Here is a 9,409-nt window from a genome sequence, read left to right on the forward strand (position 1 = left end):
GTTCATTTTTCTACCACCTGAACTATAATCCCTGTGCTTCAACACAGCCAGTTGTCGCTCAGATGTGTCGTCTGCACAGAGAAACACACTAGCTCCTGTGTTACTGGGGTTCAGTAATGCCAGCTGATCCCCTGCTGTGTGGACGGCAGAGTCACCAGCTCCATCAACATTCAAACCACTACTGATTTTTAACCGTGCCCAACTTAGGTCTCTGGCTCCACTGTCTCTACTATTTCCCCTGACCTCCAACCCCGCCATCTACATCTCTGAAGTGGCGTCAGCACAATCTACACTTGTTCCTGTGTTCCTGTGGCTCAGTCCCATCAGTTTATCCCCTGATGTGTGTCCGGCAAGGTCTCCTGCTCTGTCCACATTCCCATAACCAGTAGTGGGAATGAGGACAGAGCTGGCGAACTTGCCGGACAAACATCAGGGGATCAACTGATGGGACTGAGCACCAGTAACACAGGAACAAGTGTAGATTGTGCTGACGCCACTTCAGAGATGTAGCTGGCGGGGTTGGAGGCCAGGGTAAATAGTAGAGACAGTGGAGCCAGAGGCCTAAGTGGAGCATGGTTAGAATCAGTAGTAGTCCACAACCTCCATAAAAACCGCTGCCCATTGGCCTCTGCATGCGGCATGCGTAATCCTGGGCACCAACAGCGTCAGTTGGTGTTCAGAAGTGTCGTCTCCACAGAGCCAAACACATTCGTTCAAGTGTTAGTGGGGTTCAGCACTGCCAGCTGTTCCCCTGCTGTGGAGATGGCAAGTCTCCTGCTGCCTTCACCTGCCAAAATCCAGTAGGCCCCAGCCTGCTCCTTGCCTAATCCTGGGCTCCAACAGCGTCAGTTGGTGTTCAGAAGTGTCGTCTCCACAGAGCCAAACACATTCGTTCAAGTGTTAGTGGGGTTCAGCACTGCCAGCTGTTCCCCTGCTGTGGAGATGGCAAGTCTCCTGCTGCCTTCACCTGCCAAAATCCAGTAGGCCCCAGCCTGCTCCTCGCCTAATCCTGGGCTCCAACAGCGTCAGTTGGTGTTCAGAAGTGTCGTCTCCACAGAACCAAACACATTCGTTCAAGTGTTAGTGGGGTTCAGCACTGCCAGCTGTTCCCCTGCTGTGGAGATGGCAAGTCTCCTGCTGCCTTCACCTGCCAAAATCCAGTAGGCCCCAGCCTGCTCCTCGCCTAATCCTGGGCTCCAACAGCGTCAGTTGGTGTTCAGAAGTGTCGTCTCCACAGAGCCAAACACATTCGTTCAAGTGTTAGTGGGGTTCAGCACTGCCAGCTGTTCCCCTGCTGTGGAGATGGCAAGTCTCCTGCTGCCTTCACCTGCCAAAATCCAGTAGGCCCCAGCCTGCTCCTCGCCTAATCCTGGGCTCCAACAGCGTCAGTTGGTGTTCAGAAGTGTCGTCTCCACAGAGCCAAACACATTCGTTCAAGTGTTAGTGGGGTTCAGCACTGCCAGCTGTTCCCCTGCTGTGGAGATGGCAAGTCTCCTGCTGCCTTCACCTGCCAAAATCCAGTAGGCCCCAGCCTGCTCCTCGCCTAATCCTGGGCTCCAACAGCGTCAGTTGGTGTTCAGAAGTGTCGTCTCCACAGAGCCAAACACATTCGTTCAAGTGTTAGTGGGGTTCAGCACTGCCAGCTGTTCCCCTGCTGTGGAGATGGCAAGTCTCCTGCTGCCTTCACCTGCCAAAATCCAGTAGGCCCCAGCCTGCTCCTCGCCTAATCCTGGGCTCCAACAGCGTCAGTTGGTGTTCAGAAGTGTCGTCTCCACAGAGCCAAACACATTCGTTCAAGTGTTAGTGGGGTTCAGCACTGCCAGCTGTTCCCCTGCTGTGGAGATGGCAAGTCTCCTGCTGCCTTCACCTGCCAAAATCCAGTAGGCCCCAGCCTGCTCCTCGCCTAATCCTGGGCTCCAACAGCGTCAGTTGGTGTTCAGAAGTGTCGTCTCCACAGAACCAAACACATTCGTTCAAGTGTTAGTGGGGTTCAGCACTGCCAGCTGTTCCCCTGCTGTGGAGATGGCAAGTCTCCTGCTGCCTTCACCTGCCAAAATCCAGTAGGCCCCAGCCTGCTCCTCGCCTAATCCTGGGCTCCAACAGCGTCAGTTGGTGTTCAGAAGTGTCGTCTCCACAGAGCCAAACACATTCGTTCAAGTGTTAGTGGGGTTCAGCACTGCCAGCTGTTCCCCTGCTGTGGAGATGGCAAGTCTCCTGCTGCCTTCACCTGCCAAAATCCAGTAGGCCCCAGCCTGCTCCTCGCCTAATCCTGGGCTCCAACAGCGTCAGTTGGTGTTCAGAAGTGTCGTCTCCACAGAGCCAAACACATTCGTTCAAGTGTTAGTGGGGTTCAGCACTGCCAGCTGTTCCCCTGCTGTGGAGATGGCAAGTCTCCTGCTGCCTTCACCTGCCAAAATCCAGTAGGCCCCAGCCTGCTCCTCGCCTAATCCTGGGCTCCAACAGCGTCAGTTGGTGTTCAGAAGTGTCGTCTCCACAGAGCCAAACACATTCGTTCAAGTGTTAGTGGGGTTCAGCACTGCCAGCTGTTCCCCTGCTGTGGAGATGGCAAGTCTCCTGCTGCCTTCACCTGCCAAAATCCAGTAGGCCCCAGCCTGCTCCTCGCCTAATCCTGGGCTCCAACAGCGTCAGTTGGTGTTCAGAAGTGTCGTCTCCACAGAGCCAAACACATTCGTTCAAGTGTTAGTGGGGTTCAGCACTGCCAGCTGTTCCCCTGCTGTGGAGATGGCAAGTCTCCTGCTGCCTTCACCTGCCAAAATCCAGTAGGCCCCAGCCTGCTCCTCGCCTAATCCTGGGCTCCAACAGCGTCAGTTGGTGTTCAGAAGTGTCGTCTCCACAGAACCAAACACATTCGTTCAAGTGTTAGTGGGGTTCAGCACTGCCAGCTGTTCCCCTGCTGTGGAGATGGCAAGTCTCCTGCTGCATTCACCTGCCAAAATCCAGTAGGCCCCAGCCTGCTCCTCGCCTAATCCTGGGCTCCAACAGCGTCAGTTGGTGTTCAGAAGTGTCGTCTCCACAGAGCCAAACACATTCGTTCAAGTGTTAGTGGGGTTCAGCACTGCCAGCTGTTCCCCTGCTGTGGAGATGGCAGTCTCTCCTGCTGTCTCCGCATTACAAAGACAGTAGGCCTCTGCCTACACCCTCCTATTTCCTGGGCTTCAACACAGCCAGTTGTAGTTCGGAAGTGCCGTCCACACGGAAAGAGATACTTGCTCCCGTGTCTCAGTGGGGTTCAGTAACGTCAGCTGATCCCCTGCTGTGTGGATGGCAGTCTCTCCTGCTGTCACCTCATTCAAAATTCAGTAGGCCTCTGCCTACACCCTCCTATTTCCTGGGCTTCAACACAGCCAGTTGTAGTTCGGAAGTGCCGTCCACACGGAAAGAGATACTTGCTCCCGTGTCTCAGTGGGGTTCAGTAACGTCAGCTGATCCCCTGCTGTGTGGATGGCAGTCTCTCCTGCTGTAAACTCATTCCAAATACAGTAGGCCTCTGCCTACACCCTCCTATTTCCTGGGCTTCAACACAGCCAGTTGTAGTTCGGAAGTGCCGTCCACACGGAAAGAGACACTTGCTCCCGTGTCTCAGTGGGGTTCAGTAACGTCAGCTGATCCCCTGCTGTGTGGATGGCAGTCTCTCCTGCTGTAAACTCATTCAAAATACAGTAGGCCTCTGCCTACACCCTCCTATTTCCTGGGCTTCAACACAGCCAGTTGTAGTTCGGAAGTGCCGTCCACACGGAAAGAGACACTTGCTCCCGTGTCTCAGTGGGGTTCAGTAACGTCAGCTGATCCCCTGCTGTGTGGATGGCAGTCTCTCCTGCTGTCACCTCATTCAAAATTCAGTAGGCCTCTGCCTACACCCTCCTATTTCCTGGGCTTCAACACAGCCAGTTGTAGTTCGGAAGTGCCGTCCACACGGAAAGAGATACTTGCTCCCGTGTCTCAGTGGGGTTCAGTAACGTCAGCTGATCCCCTGCTGTGTGGATGGCAGTCTCTCCTGCTGTCACCTCATTCAAAATTCAGTAGGCCTCTGCCTACACCCTCCTATTTCCTGGGCTTCAACACAGCCAGTTGTAGTTCGGAAGTGCCGTCCACACGGAAAGAGATACTTGCTCCCGTGTCTCAGTGGGGTTCAGTAACGTCAGCTGATCCCCTGCTGTGTGGATGGCAGTCTCTCCTGCTGTCACCTCATTCAAAATTCAGTAGGCCTCTGCCTACACCCTCCTATTTCCTGGGCTTCAACACAGCCAGTTGTAGTTCGGAAGTGCCGTCCACACGGAAAGAGATACTTGCTCCCGTGTCTCAGTGGGGTTCAGTAACGTCAGCTGATCCCCTGCTGTGTGGATGGCAGTCTCTCCTGCTGTAAACTCATTCAAAATACAGTAGGCCTCTGCCTACACCCTCCTATTTCCTGGGCTTCAACACAGCCAGTTGTAGTTCGGAAGTGCCGTCCACACGGAAAGAGACACTTGCTCCCGTGTCTCAGTGGGGTTCAGTAACGTCAGCTGATCCCCTGCTGTGTGGATGGCAGTCTCTCCTGCTGTAAACTCATTCAAAATACAGTAGGCCTCTGCCTACACCCTCCTATTTCCTGGGCTTCAACACAGCCAGTTGTAGTTCGGAAGTGCCGTCCACACGGAAAGAGACACTTGCTCCCGTGTCTCAGTGGGGTTCAGTAACGTCAGCTGATCCCCTGCTGTGTGGATGGCAGTCTCTCCTGCTGTCACCTCATTCAAAATTCAGTAGGCCTCTGCCTACACCCTCCTATTTCCTGGGCTTCAACACAGCCAGTTGTAGTTCGGAAGTGCCGTCCACACGGAAAGAGATACTTGCTCCCGTGTCTCAGTGGGGTTCAGTAACGTCAGCTGATCCCCTGCTGTGTGGATGGCAGTCTCTCCTGCTGTCACCTCATTCAAAATTCAGTAGGCCTCTGCCTACACCCTCCTATTTCCTGGGCTTCAACACAGCCAGTTGTAGTTCGGAAGTGCCGTCCACACGGAAAGAGATACTTGCTCCCGTGTCTCAGTGGGGTTCAGTAACGTCAGCTGATCCCCTGCTGTGTGGATGGCAGTCTCTCCTGCTGTAAACTCATTCAAAATACAGTAGGCCTCTGCCTACACCCTCCTATTTCCTGGGCTTCAACACAGCCAGTTGTAGTTCGGAAGTGCCGTCCACACGGAAAGAGACACTTGCTCCCGTGTCTCAGTGGGGTTCAGTAACGTCAGCTGATCCCCTGCTGTGTGGATGGCAGTCTCTCCTGCTGTAAACTCATTCAAAATACAGTAGGCCTCTGCCTACACCCTCCTATTTCCTGGGCTTCAACACAGCCAGTTGTAGTTCGGAAGTGCCGTCCACACGGAAAGAGACACTTGCTCCCGTGTCTCAGTGGGGTTCAGTAACGTCAGCTGATCCCCTGCTGTGTGGATGGCAGTCTCTCCTGCTGTCACCTCATTCAAAATTCAGTAGGCCTCTGCCTACACCCTCCTATTTCCTGGGCTTCAACACAGCCAGTTGTAGTTCGGAAGTGCCGTCCACACGGAAAGAGACACTTGCTCCCGTGTCTCAGTGGGGTTCAGTAACGTCAGCTGATCCCCTGCTGTGTGGATGGCAGTCTCTCCTGCTGTCACCTCATTCAAAATTCAGTAGGCCTCTGCCTACACCCTCCTATTTCCTGGGCTTCAACACAGCCAGTTGTAGTTCGGAAGTGCCGTCCACACGGAAAGAGATACTTGCTCCCGTGTCTCAGTGGGGTTCAGTAACGTCAGCTGATCCCCTGCTGTGTGGATGGCAGTCTCTCCTGCTGTCACCTCATTCAAAATTCAGTAGGCCTCTGCCTACACCCTCCTATTTCCTGGGCTTCAACACAGCCAGTTGTAGTTCGGAAGTGCCGTCCACACGGAAAGAGATACTTGCTCCCGTGTCTCAGTGGGGTTCAGTAATGTCAGCTGATCCCCTGCTGTGTGGATGGCAAAGTCTCCTGCTGCCTACACAGTCGTACCACTACTGATTTTTAACCGTGCTCCAATTAGGCCTGTGGCTCCACTGTCTCTCGTATTTCCCCTGTCCTCCAACCCTGCCAGTTACAGCTCCGAAGTGGCGTCTGCACAATCCACACTTGTTCCTGTGTTACAGGTGTTCAGTCCGATCAGTTAATCCCCTGATGTGTGTCCGACAATGTCGCCTGCTCTGTCCACATTCCCATTATCGGAATGTGGACAGAGCAGGCGACATTGCCGGACACACATCAGGGGATTAACTGACCGGACTGAACACCTGTAACACAGGAACAAGTGTGGATTGTGCAGACGCCACTTCGGAGCTGTAACTGGCGGGGTTGGAGGACAGGGGAAATACGAAAATCAGTGAATCCACAGGCCTAAGTGGAGCTTGGTTCAAATTAGTAGTCTACAACCGATCTTAAAATTTCTTCAATGCAGCCTAAGCCTGCTCCGTGCTTGTCCCTGGGCTTCAACACAGCCAGTTGTTGCTCGGAAGTGCCGTCTTCACAGAGTAAAACACTAGCTCCTGTGTTTGTGGGGTTCAGTAACGTCAGCTGTTCCCCTGCTGTTTTGATGGCAATCTGTCCTGCTGCCTCCCAATTGACAGCACATCAGGCCTCAGCCTGCTAAGTGCTTGTCCTGGGCTCCAACATCGCCAGTTGCTGCTCATAACTGACTTTGGCACGGGTACTCCCTCCTGCCCAGCTTGGTTCCAGCCCTGCCTGCTGTTTCCGGGAAGTGTCAATGTCAGTTTGCCACCCCAAGTTGCCATGTCGTGTTGCGGTTGGGTTAGCCGAGGCTAGGGTGCCAGCAGTTTAGGTGCTTCCTATGTGGACTGCGGGTTCTGGTAAGAAAGGTTTGTTCCATAGTGCCAGTAGGACAAGCACCCCCTGTAGGACTGTGTGATTCGGTAACTGCGGCCAGCTTGCGGCATGCCAACTTTGCTTTTCAGGGGTAACTTCTGATACCCCTCCGGGTTCCAGCACCGTCAGCTGGTTCTCATCAGAGCCTTTGGCCTAGGTGCCTCCATCTCGGTATCCGAGTTCCAGCAACGTCTGCTGGTCCTTGGTATTGCTTTGTAGCACAGGTACCTCCTGCTTAGTAACCGGGTTCCAGCACCGTCAGCTGGTCCTCGGTTGTGCCATTGGCTCTTATTCCTTCTGCTGCCCCTCCGGGTGCCAGCACTGTCAGCTGGTCCTCGCTATTTCCATTTGCTCTTGCAGCTTATGCTACCCCTCCGGGTTCCAGCACCGTCAGCTGGTTCTCGTCAGAGCCTTTGGCCTAGGTGCCTCCATCTCGGTATCCAAGTTCCGGCAACGTCTGCTGGTCCTTGGTAGTGCTTTGTAGCACAGGTACCTCCTGCTTAGTAACCGGGTTCCAGCACCGTCAGCTGGTCCTCGGTTGTGCCATTGGCTCTTATTCCTTCTGCTGCCCCTCCGGGTGCCAGCACTGTCAGCTGGTCCTCGCTATTTCCATTTGCTCTTGCAGCTTATGCTACCCCTCCGGGTTCCAGCACCGTCAGCTGGTTCTCGTCAGAGCCTTTGGCCTAGGTGCCTCCATCTCGGTATCCGAGTTCCGGCAACGTCTGCTGGTCCTTGGTAGTGCTTTGTAGCACAGGTACCTCCTGCTTAGTAACCGGGTTCCAGCACCGTCAGCTGGTCCTCGGTAGTGCCATTGGCTCTTGTTCCTTCTGCTGCCCCTCCGGGTGCCAGTACCGTCAGCTGGTTCAAGAGGACAAAGAACAGGAAGACAACCACCAAGATGCAGAACAACAAGAGAGAGAAGACAAAGAAGCATAAAAAAAACAAAGCAGAAGAACATTAAGCATAAGACTAATACTCTGAGCAAATGATATTATCTTATTTATAAGCAGAAGAAGACTAAGCAGTGTATGGGGGTGAGTCCGTTCCTCCTCGTGGTGCCCCTGGAAAAGGCCTGCTTCTGCAGGCCAAACTGAACGCGGACAAATCCTGTTGTAAATCTTTTGTGACAGGCAGAACGGAAGGTGTAAACTTCTAACTTTTCTAGATAACAACTACAGGAATGCCTGACACAAACAAGAATATGATGAAGAAGAATAGGAAGAAGATGAAGAAGCTGAATATGTAGAATAATAATTGTTGAATAAGAAGAATATGAAGAATGTAAGAAAAGGAAGAAGAAGAAGAAGAAGAAGAAGAAGAAGAAGAAGAAGAAGAAGAAGAAGAAGAAGAAGAAGAATGTAAAAAAAGGAAGTAGAAGAAGAAGAAGAAGAATGTAAAAAAAGGAATAAGAAGAAGAATGTAAAAAAAGGAAGTAGAAGAAGAAGAAGAAGAATGTAAAAAAAGGAAGTAGAAGAAGAAGAAGAAGAATGTAAAAAAAGGAAGTAGAAGAAGAAGACATACATGTCTGGCAAAATATAAATGAGGCTAACATAGTCAATATCTTTGTAACTCCTAACATCTTTAAAAAAAAAAGTTTAATTCCTGCTATTCCATTTGATTGGGCTAAACCTCTATGGCTTTAATGTCTCCTCCACCTCCCACAATACATTCTACATTATTCTTAGTTGTTTTTCTTCATGTAGAATTAACCTACAAGGAAAGAAAGGGTTTTTTTTAATTCCGATATTTTGGCCCCATTGACTTGCATTGGTTCCCGGTATCGGAATCGGCGATACCGATACTTTTTTTTAAGATCGGCCGATCCATTCCGATCCGATATTTTCAAGTATCGGCTGGTATCGCTCAACTCTAATGACTAATTGAATTCATAAAAAAGTTGAACTTTTTGGAGTTTTTAGACACCACCTTAATGTAACACAAAGCAAGTAATACTCTATGGATGACAAATTGAAAGTAAATATTTTGAAAGTGTAGTTGATATACTCCTACACTTAAAAAGGCTTTGCACAAAGTGTAAAACCAGGAAAAAAAATATGAGGGTACTACAGTAATCCTCTTCAGGTGTCCTCTTCTTCTACTTCCTCAGGAGGCTGGGGGGACTGCATTCACCTGATTCCTGGATTCTGATTCCCAGGTGCTTGTGCTGTAAGTGACCCAAATTTGGGTATTGCTGGAGCCCTCGACATGTAGGATTAGGCAACATCCCCATGTCAACTGCACAATCGTCTGCTCCTGCATAAGAGGTGGGGAACAAACAAGGACAGTGGCGTGTCTTGCTGGTATGTTCATTTAGCAAGAAGGCTTAATCCTGCTCTCTTCCTTCACAGATCCCATTATCACATACCAATCATGTTGCCTCTCCATTTTGAGAAGTGTGACCCTGGTTTCAGCCTGCAACTTTTGCAGCCTTCGAGACAAGTGTTCCATCTCTATTGAACCCCATCTCTGCTGCCGGTCATATGTAACGACCTCCCTTCAGGATGCCAATTCTCATTATTTGGTGCTAGT

Source organism: Dendrobates tinctorius, unplaced genomic scaffold (genome assembly GCF_039654945.1).
Source record: "Dendrobates tinctorius isolate UK_male_01 unplaced genomic scaffold, ASM3965494v1 ptg000064l, whole genome shotgun sequence".
NCBI lineage: Eukaryota > Metazoa > Chordata > Amphibia > Anura > Dendrobatidae > Dendrobates > Dendrobates tinctorius.